Genomic DNA, 18122 nt, shown 5'->3' with positions numbered 1-18122 from the left:
GGCAACTGTGCAAATATATTAAAAAATAACTAAATAAATGATACTGAGAACATGAGTTGGGCAGCCCTTGAAAGTGAGTTCGTAGGTTGAACGAGTTCAGAGTTGAGGTGAGTGAAGTTATGTACGTTGGTTCGGGAGCCTGATGGTTGAAGGGTAAGTAGTGGCATCATGCAGGCGTTCTGGGTCTGTAAGCTCCAAATGGGGTGCATGGGGTGTCTTAGGGAAGAGTAGCACCCCTAGTGGGGAGCCTGCTGTGCCCTTTTCTCAGGGCAGCTCGTCCATCTTTGGTCCCCACCTGGCACTCAGCTCTCACCTGTGGCTCCAAGTAGCTGTAGCACGCACAGCGGCCACACCCTGGTAAACCGTCTCAGCAGATGGGCCAAACCAGGTGAGAGTAGCTGACAGGTCTTTGATCCTCGGTGAGGTAGGGGATCTACCTATCCCAGCGTGTGAAGTCTGGTCCTGGCAGATTGAGCGGAGGAGACCGATTAATGGTCCAACGGTCAAGAAGGTGGCCAGCAGGCGTTGTGGAGCGCTAAGAGCACGACAAGACACTTAGATGTCCTGGTCATCCACTGCAAGAGGTGGTGATCTCCTTAAACTCACCTGGCAGAAGGCAAAGGCAAACCACTGCTGTAACCTGCCACGTGCATGATTTCCCCAACACGTCAGAGTGGCGTGGAGGGGAATCGTCCACCAACTGGAAATTCCAGATGTGACCTAACGACAAAACTCCAAACTATACCAAATGTTACTCCTTGTCTGAATCAGAATTAGACCCATACTGACACATGTTGTGAAATGTCTTGATTTGTATTAAGGCATACTATTATTGCAAACATTTTCCTGTGCTCCAGTCAGTGTTTGCAGCTAATCACTTGAGCAGTGGAGAGCTTATTTTACAGTTACTGTACCTCCATGTTCTTTCCTTTGCTGATAGCTGCACCTTCAATCTTCCTTTTCCCCTGGATGATAGCATCCAATCCCACACACCTTGTGCGTCTTCTTAAAAATGTGCTTCCCAAACTTCTGTTCAATGAACAATTCAGCAAAGAACATTACACATAAAAGAATAATTCACCACTGTGTTATCACATTAATGTGACGATGCAGTCTGAAAATTCAGGTTTAAGGATAGCTTCTGTTATCAGCCTCTTGGATGGACCTCTTACATGAACTCTTGATCTCTCAGAGTACCTCGCTGTGACCCAAACACACACATACAGTATGTATCACCGGACACAAGGACAGCTGGTGTCGTATTTTTGTCAGATTCTTGAACAGATGTGGTATGAAAAAGATGAATTTTTGATCTCTCGATCTACCCCGCCAAGGCACTTGCACCTATTTGCGTGTTTTCTATAACCGTAACATTATATTGTGCATTCTGTGATTTCGTTTTGCACAACCTCAATGTATTTCTGTATGGAATGGTCTCTCTGGATGACATGAAAACTAAAGCTTTTCACAGTATCTCAGTGCATACTGTAATTATCAAACCAATTACCAATTACACAAACACCCATGAAAGGGGCAAAACCATTCTAACGCAGAATCGTTTTGATAACAGTGGCATAGCGTTAATTCCGACCACAAAGATCAGGAGGGGAGGGTCTAAAATTACCATAACAGTTTCATTTTTTTGTGTGACTCTAAGGCTTGCCAGTCTCTAGTCCTGGCAACCGAGCCACCCATATGTCACAAAGCCTCAGTGGACATGAGCAGAGATATCAGTTCCACCTCCTATCACCAGTGACGCCGCACGAGGAGATAGAATGGGTTGCCCGAATTGATGGTTACAAACTGGGTCGCCATTTTAAAGCTGACGCTTGTGTCTCTCTGTAAGTGTGCTCCATGCAATGCACTGAACTCAGTCTGCACTAGATACTAAAAACTGTGCTGGTGAGTAGCAAGGGGCCGCTGACAAATCAGACAAAACTCGCTTTTTTTCCTTCCTTTTTGAATGTTTTTTCCTTGTTGAAATATTAATGCACTATTTTTTGCCTTTGAAATTTCAAACGGCAACGACGTTATATTTTTGCTTTTTGACGGAATGGTTGTGATCCAGTATTTTTGTGGTTTTTTGCTTTTAATGTGGAATGTATGTTCGTGCATAAATAATTTTATAAAATAACAATATACTTCATATCAGTGGCACTGAGGCGCAATGCAGTGTATAGAAAAACAGTTGTATTGCAACCTGTATGTATATTTATTTTAAGTGCAGGCGCTTTTGCGCTTTTCTGAAATACTTATCCCCCTGCTTCCCGCCTCCCCCATGCAAATTTAAAATAACTATTTCCACCTTTCTCCTTTACTGCCGTGTTTCAGCTCTACCTTGCAGCAAAATGTTTTTGTGTAGATTTGTGCATAACTTTTTTGAATTCCTCTTGAAGAGGTAAAACTTGTTTACAAAATTATTTGAAAACATTGAAGGAATAACTTAGTAACTCACTGCTTAAGAAGCTAATGTAAATGTTTCTCTTTTTAGAAGTGGTTTTGGATGAGTTTTTTTGCTTACATATCCGTGAACTCTACATTTTCCCCCTCATTTTGTTACGGAATTTCTTCGCCTCGGATGAAGGTATACTGGTATACCGGCCTTTCGTTTCTTGTTTTTAATTCACTGGGATTTCACAATTATATTTAAAAAGAATTTCCAGATTGGAAATAATCAAGTATAAACTGCACCTTGAGCAAACTCCAACTCTTCATGTTGTATATTAATTAAGCTTATGGGGAATAAAAATAAAGATACAATTTCATGATATTGGAGCTGTGTTATCATTTAAGGAACTAGACTGTTCGACTAGAATAATTGGGGGAATTGTTAAAGTACATGTCTAATTCAAAGTAAATTTTAAATATTACCTCTTATTTAAAAAAGGCAAATTGTATTTGAAGTTCATAAGGAAATGCAAACAAAAAATAAGAAAAGTGTGCTTGTTTTCCTTGTTTTAAAAAAAAACACTTCTCTAGTGAACGGTGGCGATCGCCAAGCAAATTAGACGCTTATCCGAGTTTGAATTAACAGATTCCAAGCAGTTGCAATTGAACAGAGAGGCGGCAGATTAGAATGATTGAAGTGAATAGCGGAATAGCTGGTTGTAATTCTAATTATTATACTCAACTGTTATTTAATGGTTAGCGGATCGCTTGCTGAAGTGTTGGATTATAGATCGGGAGTCTTTTGCAATCCCTAACCAACCAGAGGGAAAAAAACCACATGTTTATTTCTGTTATTTATTTCTGTCACTTTTCGGATGCTTCGGGCTTTTCAGTGTCAGTAGGATATTGTATGGGTGTGGAATGTACATAAAATGCTGAAAGCTATCGTGTCCCTGGGTAAACAGATTACCAGTCGCTTAGTGTTTAATGCAATTAATTATCAGGCAAAACTGGACTCTACTCCAACTGACAACAAATTAAAAATCCCAATTTTAAGAAGACGGAGGAATAAATATACCTACAACCACCAAAATATATCGCTTTTGAGAGGAAATTGCTACATGTGTTTATATTGCTTAATTACTCGTTAATGGAAGGAAGATGCAATGAGTACTATTGCATATAATCGCCCTTTCTGAATAATTTTGAATTGAAGGCTTAGCTTTTTTTTCCCCGCGTAGTCTAATTATATTTGAAGCTTAATGCGATTAAGCATATCAAATTATTTAATAACAATACATCAAAACGGGGCTCTGCCTGCTTCATAATTAATGAGGAACATCGATGATGCAGTGCAATATGTGCCAGATATTCAGCCCGTTAGTGGCCAACGCGGTAACTACACCACACCAGCCAACGTTATGTGACTCGCTCTGGGATTTCGATAGTTCAATGCTTCACATGTTGAAAGAGCTTTTATAAAGGTAGGTTTATATATAAAACAGCCTGGCACCTGCCCTTTCGTGCAATATTATTGCAAAGAGCCTTGTTTATGATAGCCTTTTATTTCTCTGACGCGCTTCACATAAGGGGACCTGTGTGCGAGATAAATTCTCCGTTATCGGTTACTCGTGGATCTCGACTTGTGCTTACAGTTCACTTATCACATAAAATAAACACTTGTAACGAACATAACTGAGCATGGTGCCGAACTTCACTTGAAGCGTTTTGTTCACAAGTTCATTTAAAAAAAGAATGTTGCGAATGAATATGTATCTAATCATAAATCATTCAATAGTATGTACTGCAGTGATACCTAAAAGGTAATATAGATATTGGGCAGGGAATTGCAAGACATTATAATCTAAGCAAACCCTTTCAACATCCGTACATCTACAAGACCAATTTGTAGTCTTTGTTGAACTTAGTATTGTTTTAACAGAACAGGAAACCATTGAAATAAGTATAATATTTGGCTTGAACACTGAGTGAAACCAGCTTTTGATGTCATTGGAAAGGGCCGTTTAACTAGCCTTGAGGCTTGTGTATCTGTATTGCCTGAAAGATTGCAATGGGTTACAAGTTATAATTTGTAGATAAACCACTTGTTTATAATTTAGATAAATTTCAAAAACAAGTATGATGGGGAGTTAGTTTAATATGAATAAAGTGAGAAATAGTTTACCTCTTCTGGGCAAAGGAACATAAGGATGAGTTGTAATAGAGGGCATTCTCTCATGAACTGACTGTAGCCCGTTTTAAATAATTTGTTTTGTAAGTTTTATATTGAAATTTCATTAAAATGGTTGATTAAAATGGACAATTTGTGTGGGTGGTGACTAGAAATATGAATTCAATTATAGATGCCCAGTGTCCTACAGGTGAAAGGTGAATAGTTGTGTATCTATTGTTTGGAATTGACTAATTTCACATGTCAAATTTGCTTTAGATATCTGTCAATAAACATTTTGTGGTATGATGTTCAGTTAACTCTGTGGGTTATTGCAAAAAAAATTTCTTAGCAACTTTCAGACTGCCATGGGGGGAGGGAGGAGTATGCTGTGTCCCAACTTGTGAAACAGTGTGCTGCCTGTAGTCTTTAAGCACTGGTTCATCAGCCATTTGTTGTCTATGAATTCATAAACACGGCGGTCCTTCTTCAAAGGATTCTGGTGAAGACAGCGGGTCTCGACAAAAGCGAGGTGAGATTCAGTGAACTGCTGGTGGTTTGTGATCTTTATGTCTTATGGAATTGAGCTCAAAGTGTAGAGACCGGCAAAAAGCCATCCTTACAATTCCAGCAAAGATTAGATTTATCCCAGTTATTTGTATTGTCTTGTCAGGTTTCAATAATAAATTCTGCAAGTTAATTTAACTAGTAAAATATAAATGCCTGCTGTTTCTGCGCATTATTTATATGGTGTCCTATATAGTATGAAATTATGTCATGTATATTTTAACCTACAAATTAATCAGTAGTAAACAGTCAACTTCCTAGAATTATAAGCAGACTCTTCGCCTACTGCAGGCATGTTAAGTCATTAACTGTGACTGTCGATTGTAGCTTAGATCTTGAGTGTTCTTCGACAAGTTAATGAGCAGCAAGCTGAAGATATTCAGCACCGAGAGGATAAAAGTATATTCATCTAGGTAGCAGAAAAGAAGAAAGAGAAGGCAGTGGGTGAACAAAGAGAATTTTACTCAGAGTGAAATCATGTTGCCATTAAGGGTCTCCAGTCTGCATAACATACAATTATTATTGATTAGTCCAAGACTAATTAGTCAAATTATTACAGACTAGCTTACCAGGACATGTCTAGCCATGATATCCAAATAAAAGAGGTGAGGAAAAAAAGAGGCTAAGCTGGACTAAACTGTCTTGACGAGCACTTTGTTTTTAGTTCAGATTTCCAGCGTCTGCAGTTTTTTTATTATCAAGAAAAGAACTCTAGGTTGTGATGCTCGAAAGATTTCTAGTCTATTATAAATGTTCAGGTATGTGGAACAGGAGGTGGTATCTGAACCAGATACCTTTTTGAAAAGTGAAGTAACTTTGTAAGAAAATTAAAATAAATTTCATTTCTCATTTAAAAGGTGACATGCTGAATTACTGACTACTGTGGTAGCTGTTGGGCTTGGGGAAATCATTGGGTGACACTAAGTGAAGCTGTAAGTGGAGTTGTCTCCTGGTGCATTGAGGCAGTCCTGTTCTTAAAAGGCTCATTCAGTGAGTCACTTGTGACTGGAATTGTATCTATGGTGAAGAACTTGTTTTAAAATTGGGAGTTTTACAAGACAAGGTAAGTGATCTCATCTGTGCTTCAGTGTTATTTTACAACACTGTCTGATCATTTCTACGTGGGTACAGGTAGAGGAAGGTAAGCAACTTAATTTTGATGCTGTCGCTGAATCCTGAATGTCCAGTTTAAAAGGTGTCGGATCTCTGTAACAGGCTGAACAGTTTCTGAGGAGCAAGGAACTTCAGTTTGCATCAGAATGTAGCGATGGAGCAAGTTGCACAGCAGAGGGGAGAGCAAATGAAACAGTAGGTGTCTGATAGGGTGGAGGTTTAGTGATGAAGGTGATAGTAGTGGTTGAAGGAGAGAGGTAGACAAGAAGGAATAAAGGTGAACGGTGTGGTGAGAAAAGGTTTATGCAGGATAAGAACTACCAGTGGAGCTGACAGAGAGAGGACTGGAATAAGTGGTCATCTAAAAATGTTGAATCTGGAATACGGTGATGTACCATGGCAGAAGATGGGGTCCTATTTCTTGTTGGAGCAGTGTTAGAAGCTGAAAGTAGAAGTTGAGAGTGAATTTAAATGATAAACAACTAGAGGCTTGCAATCTCCTTTTGCAAAGTGGTCACTCACTGTGTTTAGTTCTTCAAGCATGAAATACAGTAACTCGGAGATGAATTTAAACTACTGCTTTGTCTAGGAAGGAGTGTTTGGGTGCCTGGACGATGGGAAGGAACAAAACTGAAGGCAAGTCAGTATTGTTGGAGATGGAGGAGATCAGGGAAATTCAGAGGGAATGGTGATGGGAAGATGTGTCTGATGACTGGAGATATCAGAACGTGGATGTTATCCGTTGAATGTGGAGGCTGGAAGTTGAGTACAACAGAACTGCTATTGGTGGGAGATGGAAGATGCTTGCTAAATTTTGCTGATGGGGAACAACTGTTGAGGAAAAAGGATTCAAATGCTTCAGTGTGGAAGGTGCCATCAGCAGCTGGAATAGAGGCTAAAAAAGTGGGTGTATAATATTGTTGAACAGGCTAGACTGATATTTACTACATTCTGTACGAGGTGAGGAGATTTGATGGAATTGTAAGTTCCTGAGAGGTCTTGATGTGATTATGGAGAGGTTTGACTTTGTGGGAAAAATCTAGAACAAGGGGCCATTTATGATGATTCAAGCAATTTTTTTTCTTGAGTGCCATGGTCCTTGAATCTCTTCCTCATGGGCTAGTGGAAGCAGAGAGTTTGAATATGTTTAAAGGCAAGGTACTTGACAAACTGGGAGGTGGAAAGATGGAGTAGGTAGGAACATGGAGTTGGCATTTACAGTAGATCAGCCATGATCACATTACGTAGCACAATAGCATAAGGAGCCATTTGGAGTCCTCCCGTTTTGGATTTATATCTATAATTCCTTGCAGGAAGTAAGCAATAAAGATGTGTCTTTGGGATGGTTCTGTTTGGATACTGGTACCCAAGCTATCCCTTGGAGAAGGGTTAAGAGAATCTGTGATGTGACAAAGTGGATGGAACATTGATAAAACCTTTGAGACCAGAAAATGGTATTAGTGCTGTTATCATTTATAAAAAATGGGGGAGAGAGATGCCTGAGTTGGTCCAGAATCAGAAGTATAGGGAAAGGGTGTATAGGTTAGAATTTTATGCCCTGGTGCATAGGAGACTGGGTGGGGGGTGGTAACTAGAGGTCATAGGTTAAGGATGATAGGTGAAATGTTTAAGGGGACCCTGAGGAGAATTTCTCCACTCAGAGTGTGGTATGAGTGTGGAATAAACTGCCAAAGGGTATGGTGGATGTGGGTTGGATTTCAACATTTAAGAGACGTTTGGGTAAGTATGTTGTCAAGAGGGGAGTGGAGGCTAAGATCCAGGTGCGGGTTGATGGGACTAGGCAGTTTGGTATGGACTAGATAGACCAAAGGGCCTGTTTCTGTTCTGTAGTGCAGGGATTCTATAATGCTTTTGTAACCTAACTAATCACTAACGTATGTGTTTCTGTCTCTTGCTAACTCATTGCTGCTTTCAGTTCAGGCATCTTTATTTCACTAGTTAGTCTGCACTATTGTTAGTTGCTGATTTCATCAATCTTTGCCACTTTGAGAGTCTAACTATCTTAGCTTTTAGACTTGGCTAGTTTGTTCCCTTCTCCATTCTGTCAGCCAGCCCAGAACACACCGTAAATGCTGGCACATATACTGACTTAAGGTTCTTGGTGCAAAACAGTGTTTAACGTGTAAGCTAGATATTTGAGATTTGGCTTGTTTGATGTTTCCACGATCTCCATAGGGCTATAATGGTACTTGTTAGAAATCTCTCTTACAGGCATATTGGCAACTGATAGAGATGGAGCCTTGATTAATGAAGAGGATGAAGCATTTCTATAGTGGTGGTACAAGGAATAGAATCTGTTCTACTCCAGCAGCACAGCTCAATCCTGATCTTGGAAACTGTGGTGTATGCACCTTCTCCCTCAAATGCTCCATATTTCCCCCCCCCCCCCACCTCCTAATGACTTGCTAGAATCTAGGGAGAATAAAATAGGATTGGTGTAAGTGGATGGTTGTTGATCCATGTGGGTTTAAGGGCCTCATTCTGTGCTTTCTAACTCCACATTGAGACTTCTGTCAGCTCAGACGTGGTCAAGGCTATGAGTGAGTGGCTTATTTCTGCTGGGAAACTGGGAATTGGGGTCTAGCAGCTGCAATCTCAATGGTGTAGTAAGTATGGGGAGGGGGGAGCAAATGGACTACTGATACTCGAGTTCTAATTTATCATTTATCCTGTTCATTCCGCCACTAATTACCTTTCCAAAGTAGACACTCTGGAAGCCTTGAGGTATGATTTGGATCTAGATTGACTCTCAAGCAGGCATGTAGTTAGACTTAATATGGTGTGTCGTTTGCTCAGTGAGGTATTCTGCTCAACTGCAGCATGGTTATAAATGATAGAAAGGTATCTGGGTATTTCAACATGTTCTGATTGTCCTCCATTTGTTTTGGAGCAGCTAGTTAGAGTGAGTCTTGATGCACATACTGTGTTGCCATGGCTACCAAGTCCTGTCAGCAGCCCACTTTCCCCATTTATGTCACTTGTGTTCCAAGCCATTGATTAAAGCAAAAACAACAAAGTGACTGAGACTCTGAGTATAGGATATCTTCATGGCTTAGGATCAGTTCTCTAGAAGATGATTGTTCCATTTTGTGAAGACTGACTGGGGAACAAATTGATTAGAGAACTTTGTTTTTTAACAACCATGGTATATTAAACTGTCTTTTTTTATTCCTGCCTAGAGATTGGGCAGTAATTGATTTTTCTGAAAATTCTTGCCCATCGGTAAAATGGTTTTAGTGTTGTCTAACCAATAAACCATATTGCATACAGGAAAACCATATTTAAACAGGGTTGATTGTGGGTATTGCAATATGTTAACATTTGCACCTTCTTAAATTTCAACCACAGTTGTGTATGATAGCCTCTAGTTATATTAGCAAAACACTCCTTTTCATTCTCTCCATATACTAGCCCCTCTCATAGCTGGTTTGACTGTGCCAAGAACTGTATTATCCTTTCACATTCTAACAAAGGTTGGAATGAAGCTAGTTGAATTTCCTAACAGTAACGTGGAGGTGGGCTTATCAGAACAAATACAAGGAAATATTTGCCTAGGGAGTGATCCCTGTGGAAAGCAGAAAGTGGCGGGGGGGGGGGGGGTAGTCTTCTCTCAATTCCTCTTTCTCCACCACATCTGCTCTCAGAATGAGGCTTTTCATTCCAGGACGAAGGAGATGTCTTCCTTTTTTTAAACAAAGGGGCTTCCCTTCGTCCACCATCAACTCTGCCCTCAAATACATCTCTCCCATTTCAAGCATATCTGCTCTCACCCCATCCTCCCACCACCTCACTAGGGATAGGGTTCCTCTTGTCCTCACCTACCTCCAGCCTCCATGTCCTCCGTAACTTCCGCCATCTCCAACGAGATCCCACCATCAAGTACATCTTTCCCTCACCCCCCACTTCCTGCTTTCTGCAGGGATCGCTCCCTACGCGACTCCCTTGTCCATTTGTCTCCCCCCCCCCCCATCCCTTCCCACCAATTTCCCTCCTGCCACTTAACCTTGTAAGCAGAACAAGTGCTACACTTGCCCTAGGGCTAAGGCACCATGACCCCTGTTTCCATCCAAGGGGTCAGTGGACATAGTATAGGATTACAAATACCTGGGGATACAAGTGGACAATAAACTGGACTGGTCAAAGAACACTGAGGCTGTCTACAAGAAGGGGCAGAGCTGTCTCTATTTCCTGAGGAGACTGAGGTCCTTTAACATCTGCCAGACGATGCTGAGGATGTTCTATGAGGCTGGGGTGGCCAGTGCTATCATGTTTGCTGTTGTGTGCTGGGGCAGCAGGCTGAGGGTAGCAGACACCAACAGAATCAACAAACTCATTCATAAGGTCAGTGATGTTGTGGGGGTGGAACTGGACTCTCTGATGGTGGTGTCTGAAAAGACGATGCTGTCCAAGTTACATGCCATCATGGACAATGATTCCCATCCACTCCATAATGTACTGGTTAGGCACAGGAGTACATTCAGCCAAAGACTCATTCCACCGTGATGTAACACTGAGCTTCAGAGGAAGTCATTCCTGCCTGTGGCCATCAAACTTTACAACTCCTCCCTTGGAGTGTCACACACCCTGAGCCAATAGGCTGGTCCTGGACTTATTTCCACTTAGCATGATTAACTTATTATTTAATTATTTATGGCTTTATATTGCTATATTTCTTCACTATTCTTGGTTGGTGTGGCTGTAACGAAACCCAATTTCCCTCGGGATCAGTAAAGTATGTCTGTCTGTCTGCTACATTTCCTCCTTCACCACCATTCAGGGCCCCAGACAGTCACAGGTGAGGTGACACTTCACCTGTGAGTCTGTTGGTGTGATATACTGCATCCGGTGTGGCCTTCTATATATTGGTGAGACACGACGCAGACTGGGAGACCATTTTGCTAAACACCTACGCTCTGTCCACCAGAGGAAGCAGGATCTCCCAGTGGCCACACATTTTAATTCCACATCCTGTTCCCATTCCATTATGTCAATCCATGGCCTCCTCTACTGTCGAGATGAAGCCACACTCAGATTGGAGGAACAACACCTTATATTCCTTCTAGGTAGCCTCCAACCTGATGGCATGAACATTGATTTCTCTAACTTCTGTTAATGCCCCTCCTCCCCTTCTTACCCCATCCCTTATTTGTAATTTAAATTTTTTTCTCTCTCTCTTTCCCTCTCACAATAACTCTTTGCCTGTTCTCCATCTTCTTCTGGTGCTCCCCTCCCCCTGTCTTTCTTCCAAGGCCTATGATACTCCCCCTTCTCTAGCCTTGTATCCCTTTTGCCAATTAACTTCCCAGCTCTTAGCTTCATCCCTCCCCTCTCCTGTCTTCTATCATTTCGGGTCTCCCCCTCCCCCTCCCACTTTCAAATCTCTTACTATCTCTTTTTTCCGTTAGTCCTGACGAAGGGTCGACCCGAATCGTCGACTGTACTTCCTATAGATGTTGCCTGGCCTGCTGCGTTCCACCAGAATTGTGGGTGTATTATCAGAACAAATGATTGCATGCAGTCACCTTATTGAGGAGTGATGCTGTCACTATCCACAGATGATGTGGAAAAGCATGAAAGTGCAAGGGTAATTTGTTTTGGGACCATCTTGCATATCCTAGTCCTGATGAAAGACCTCTGCCTGAAAAGTCAACTATTTATTCCTCTCCATAGATGATGTCTAGTCTGACCTACTGAGTTGCTCCAGCATTTTGTGTGTGTTGCTCTGGATTTCCAGTACCTGCAGAATCTCTTGTATCTTGGATATTATGTTGGTGAGGTAGAAGAATGCTGATATTGGGATTTAAAAAAAAGATTGCCCACTACAGAGAATGACAAATGTATCTAGAATTATTGTGGTTGAGGAAGAATGGTACTTAAGTGATTGGAATATTAGTGGTGTTGTTCAGCTTCCCCTAAACTGCACAGAAAGCAAATCTGTAGTCAGTAGGGATTATATTTACTCCACTGGTTGTCAGAATAACCATCTCATTAATTGAAATAATATAATAAACAAAAATATAGGGGTCCTTTCACATTTGGTCTGTCATACAATGCAGCTTTATGTTTACAAGGTCTGGAGTGAGTGAGGTGGGTGATATTGGATCCTGATGCTTTTGTGATACAACGGTTCTTCAGAAGTCAAGAATGAGGCACAAAACTTGTTGCTTATGATTGTTTTATGAAGTGTTACAAGATCAAAGAATTGAAAGAAACATGATGAGGGACATTAAAATGAGAATGACTAAAAGTAGTGTGGCCATCTCATACAAGTCTAGAGATTACAGAAATTCCATCGGTAACATTAACCAATAAAGAGCCAGATTCATGTGACATCTGCCAATGAAACAAAGAAGCTTCCAGAAGAGGCAACTGTAACCACTGAAAATTCACTGAGCAATTATACAGGCATAGGAAAATTGAATTACAAGACAAGTAACAATTCTACATCGTAGTTCACCAGTGACTTAAATATTGTTGATGGTGTATATGAGTTTTAGGTTAATCTTTGGCCGGTTAGTAAGCTAGCAAGGTCATGTGAAGTCTCATTTAATTTGTGTCCCCAAACCTGAGAATTTTTTTTTACTGTTCTGCTTTTATGTCATCACTGTCCTTTAGCACCAATGCGCTTTATGGAAGTCATTGATAATGAACAAAAACTTGTGCTTGCTGAAACTTTGTCACCTGATTGAAATTTCAAAGGTTGTCAAATTTGAATTCATAATTTGTGCAGATTTCTGATATTTATGCATCAAATTAATTAGCCCTCCAAGTTGAAATTTCAAAACTAATCAGCCTCTGCTTGGACTTTTTTTTAAAGTCACTGCTCAGGGCAAGAGTAGATGGCAGAGTATTCATCTAATCTTAGCTTGTATGGTTTGTATAATTACCAGGCTGCATCAGTGACATTTTAATCAAGGCAAATGCTTTCTGTCTCCTAACATCTCTTTTGGTTGTTTTCAGCATCAATGAAGGAACAGAACACGTTCAAATTAAGATTTTTGAACAGCTTTGACCGTGTGCATTCATAATAATGTAAAGAAACAAAAATGTCTATAGCATGTTGTAGACTTAATTGATTTGCATCATTTTTATACATTAACCTGCAAATAATAATGGAATTTCTCCTATTTTCAACAATTAAATAAGCAATGTTCACCAGATATGTTTTCAGTTTATTATCAATGTCTGGTTACAACTGGAGGCAAGAATGGCTGAATGGTCTACCTCTGGTTCTGTTTTTCATTTCCATGTCTAGAAAGTCTAAATGTTCTTCATGTCACCTTCTTTGTAACAAAGGATTTTGGGGGGAGGGAAGGCATGTGTACTTCAAGCTGCAGAATGGATGAGATGATGTGTTGAGATTGATCTGGAATTGAAAAATATCTTTCCACTTTCTTCCACTGTATTCACTCAGAACAGGTTTAGTTTTAAATCCTAATTTCTTTCCAACAATATTTGAATTATTACCAAAACTAAATCATGATTATTACAAAATCAGTTGACTGAATTATTGACTTGAGGCAAGTTTGACATTCATAATGACTGATTTATTTAATAAATTATCCTAGAGTTGCTGAAGAGACGAGCCTCACTCATGGTGACCTTGAAACAATTTGGTTATAAATTGCATGTCCTCCTTGGATGCATGTTAGGACCATCACTAATGTTTCCACTCATGTTACTGACTCTTAATAACTTACTGACAGGGCAGTTAATTCCAGAATAATGTATGGAAACTTGTTAGAATTATTCACATCTCATTTCTGAAGAATATTGTGGTCGATTTTATTGTATCAGGGATATTCATTTGTATCTTCCCTGTCCAGAATTCCACAACCAATAGACACTTTTCAGGAATTCTACAACTTGCGCTCTTAGTATTATTTATTTACTTATTATAGTTTGCATTTGCACAGTTTGTCTTTTGCAAATTGTCATTTTGTGTGTAGTTTTTCATTGATTCTGTTGGGTTTCTTTGTTCTGCTCTGAATGCTTGCAAGAAAATGAATATTAGGGTTTGGTGACACATGCATACTTAGATAATAAATTTACTTTGAACTTTAAATAGATTTTCCCAGTCATGTTGAAAATCATCTTGTATTCAGAAGAGCCCAGCTTTTCCTATTCTAAGTGAATCACAAGATTTGTTGAGGGCAAGGTGATAGTTTTCACAATGTGTATTTTACACATACCATTCCAAAGATTGCAGGAAATGCTATTTCAGGTGAGCAATGTGTTGATTATCCTTCCTCTTGTAAAAACTGACCTGTTTGACATTGATACATTTTTTGGATTGTTTTGAGTATGCTATTAATTCTGGAGTCTATTTGCAGGTTACTTAAAACAGAATTCTGTTTGGAGATGCATTGTCTGCATTCTTTGCACAGGGATAATCTCTCACCACAACAGTGATGGCTAAGAAATCAAAGTTGTTCCTCATAGGAACTGAATGTAGAACTCTTTCATCCACTGCAAAATAAAAGGCTAAGCATTTCTTGTGAAAAGCCCCCCAGTCAGTGGTGCACTGCCTTCATTACAGGGTACTGAGCTGAGCCTCAGTGATGTGGTTCTTGTATGGAGTCTGAAGTTGATCCAAAATTTTAGCCCACGTTGGCTGAACTCAACAGTCTTGAATTGACAATTGTTGGACGGTTTTCGTGCAGTCATTAACAAAATGGAAGAGGAGCTGATGTGTACAACGTCTCAGAGGAGGGAGATGATGGCTTTTTGTACTCATTGTGTTTGTATGTATGCAGTCAGGATGGTCTGCTGAATATAGCAGAACCCTTTCTACTCTACCATCATTGCCTTGTATGACATGAAATCTGTTTTGTGGCAGCAATGTGGTGCAAAGACATAAAGTTACTATGAGGCTGAGGCGCTTCTTGGAATGTGCTGAGACACATCATCAGTGATGTAACTTTGGTCTTTGGGTCTTTCAACATCAGACCCTTGCCCAGGTGACCCAGCTAATGTTGATCAGGCCCTGGTTTGTGTCCCAGCAGCATCAATCAATGGGTCACACCTCTTGATCCATAGCCAATTGGAGGCTGACTCACTCAGCAGCCTCTGTGGTGGTTCTGATGGCTCTCTTCTTTGCAGCCTCCATAAGCCAAGGAGAGTACATTCTAAATTACGAAGTAAGTAACTGCAAAAAGGAGGGATTACTGAGGTCACATTCATGGACTGTCAAGACATCTGATGCCGTAATGGAAGAAGTTGTTTCTGACTTGCTGAGTGTGGGTCAAGACCCAACCATCTTTCAGTACCATGTCAGGGACCTTCTTTCCATCATGTTCACTGTGTGCACATTGCCATTTCCAGTCATAACTACCCATAGCATGCAAGGTTCAGATTGGGCATGTATGACCAAGGTTATTGGAGAGCAAGTGACAGAACTGTCATTAATGCCTTCCATCCATTTACAGGTAGACCAACACAACACACTAGCATGGATGATGAGTGGCTGGTGACTTGGTGCCAGACATCGACCATGATAAAGCACCGACTGTTAGTATTGAATTGCCAAGTCTCCCATTGTCAAGCATCTGGGTATCACAGTATCATTGATTTAAAGACTTGGCATAACTAGCTGCATGCATACCTCAACTCCCATGCCCTTTTGTCACACTGACATTGGTGCATCCAATCATCAATGTTCTTGGGGAGTTGTTGGCTAGTTATTGGTGACTTGCACTCCCATTACTTTTCTCTGCTGCTCTATCACTGCTTCCTAAATCCAAACCGTAACCAACTCCAAGTGCAAGGGCAGCCAGCACATGAGAACACCACCAGCTTCATGTTCCCCAAAGTCACACATCAACCTAACCTGGAAATAATTTGCTGTTCTTTCACTGTTACTGGCCCAAATCCTGGAAAGTCCTCCCCGAATTTGCTCAAAGTACATGTTCACCAGAAGGACAGTAGGAATTCAAGATTGTTTAAAGTCATTCTTTAGTACGTGACTATAAAAGAGAACAAAATGATTGTTACTCTGGATCAGATATAGCATCAAAATAAGTATAAGCACAATAAATATAAAAGTAATCCTACAAAACAAAATGTACAAGTAACTGAGTGTGGCCATATACGTAGACTGTCTGCACTAAAGATAACTGCCAGGACAATGATTAATTGACTCTTGGCAAGAGGAACATTTCCAGGTAGCAATGGAGCATATAAAAACTGAGTGGGGCAGTGACTGTGTCAGTGTAGGTATAAGGTGTGGTTTGTAAGCTGAGTCGCACACCAGCTTAACCTGGAAATATTTTGCTGTCTGTTTACCATTACAGTACCAGCCCAAATCCTGTAGAGTGCACAGGACAATGAAGGATGCTGAGATCAAGACTAATTAAAATGGCTCAAACAAAATGCTACCCGATCAGAGATATCCCTGCTCCCTAAAAATTACGTACAAGATGTTCAGGTTTATGCTTTAGCGTAGTAAAGTAGTTGAAGGGAATCAGATTAAGAATCCCACCTATATCTGCATCAATGCATATTCTGGCAAAGAACATTGTTGGCTTAACAATAGAGGTCAGTATGTACAATTCCAGGGAATCTTCTGCATAGCAAAAATAAACAGTGCCTTAATGATTGCTGTAAGAGGTGGTAAGTGGCTTTTAAACTTCAGAGTAGATTTATTGATAGAGTACGTATACGTTGCCACATACAACCCAGAGATTCAAACAACAACATACACAAAATGCTGGTGGAACACAGCAGGCCAGGCAGCATGTATAAGGAAAAGCACTGTCGACATTTCGGGCCGAGACCCTTCATCAGGACTGTTGTTGTTTGAATTTCCAGCATCTGCAGATTTCCTCGTGTCAACCCTGAGATTCATTGTTTTTGCAGGCATACTCAACGAATCCATAGAATGATAACTATAAAAGAATGAATGAAAGACTGCACCAAACTAGGCATTCAGCATATTTGGAAAAGACAACAAAATGTAGAAATACAAAAAGAAATAATAAATATCAAGAACATGAGATGAAGAGCCATTGATTTGGGAGCATTTCAATGATGGGGCAAATAAAGTTGAGTGAAGGCTTTTTGTTCAAGAGCCTGATGGCTAAAGGTAATGACTGTTCCTGAACTGGTGGTGTTGGTCCTGAGACTCCTGTACTTCATTCCTGATGATAGCAGTGAGAAGATAGCATGGCTTGGTTGGTGGGGGTCCCTGATGATGGATGCTGCTTTCCTGCAACAGTGTTTCATGTAGATGTGTTCAATAGTTGAGAGGCCTTTAGCTGAGATGGACTAGGTCTTGTACACTTTTTTGTAGAATTTTCCCTTCAAGGGTATTGGTGTTTACATACTAGGATGTGATGTAGACAGTCAATATACTCTCCGCCACACACCTACAGAGGTTTGTCAAAGTCTTGGATGTCATGTTGAATCTTTGCAAACTGAAGAGCACATATAGGTGTTGCTGTGCTTTCTTCACAATTGCACTTTCATGTTGAACTTTGGACAGGTCCTCTGAAATAATAGCACCTAGGAATTTAAAGTTGCTGACCCTGAGGACTGGCTCATGGATCTCTGGTTTTCTGCATCTGAAGTCCATGATCAGCTCCTTGGTCTTGATTCAGTAAGTGGTTCAGTGACACCACTCCTCAAGATTTTCAGTCTTCTTCCTATATGCTGATTCATTACCACCTTTGATATGAAGCACAATGGTGTCGTCTCCTAACTCAAATATGGCTTTGGGACTGTGTTTAGCCTCACTGGAACTGTAAGGAGGTATGAATTTATGTACTGTATATGGATAATTTTTTTTAAAAATTGTCTGCTTTCTAGGCTTGTGTACAATGAATGGGAAGCACTATACAAAACTGTATTATCGTGCTGTGGTTGA

At 40.4% G+C, this 18122-nt stretch overlaps 1 protein-coding gene across 6 annotated transcripts in view; it reads left to right on the top strand.

The window, feature by feature from the left end:
* Positions 1 to 1811: 1811 nt before the first annotated feature.
* The window catches only part of LOC140740502 (RNA-binding Raly-like protein), a 1929462-nt gene continuing 1913151 nt past the window's right edge, over positions 1812 to 18122 (top strand). For 5 of the 6 annotated variants that reach the window (XM_073069704.1, XM_073069706.1, XM_073069701.1 and 2 more), the window contains exon 1: positions 1812 to 1902. The gene's annotated coding sequence lies outside the window, so the exon portion shown is untranslated. Of the gene's footprint in view, positions 1903 to 3778; positions 3873 to 18122 lie in introns of those variants that run through there. The other variant, XM_073069702.1, reaches the window with a different exon arrangement.

Source organism: Hemitrygon akajei, chromosome 17, assembly GCF_048418815.1.
Source record: "Hemitrygon akajei chromosome 17, sHemAka1.3, whole genome shotgun sequence".
NCBI classification, from domain to species: Eukaryota; Metazoa; Chordata; class Chondrichthyes; order Myliobatiformes; family Dasyatidae; genus Hemitrygon; species Hemitrygon akajei.
The sequence above is the reverse complement of the archived record's forward strand: the minus strand, read 5'-3'. Positions and strand labels throughout refer to the sequence as shown.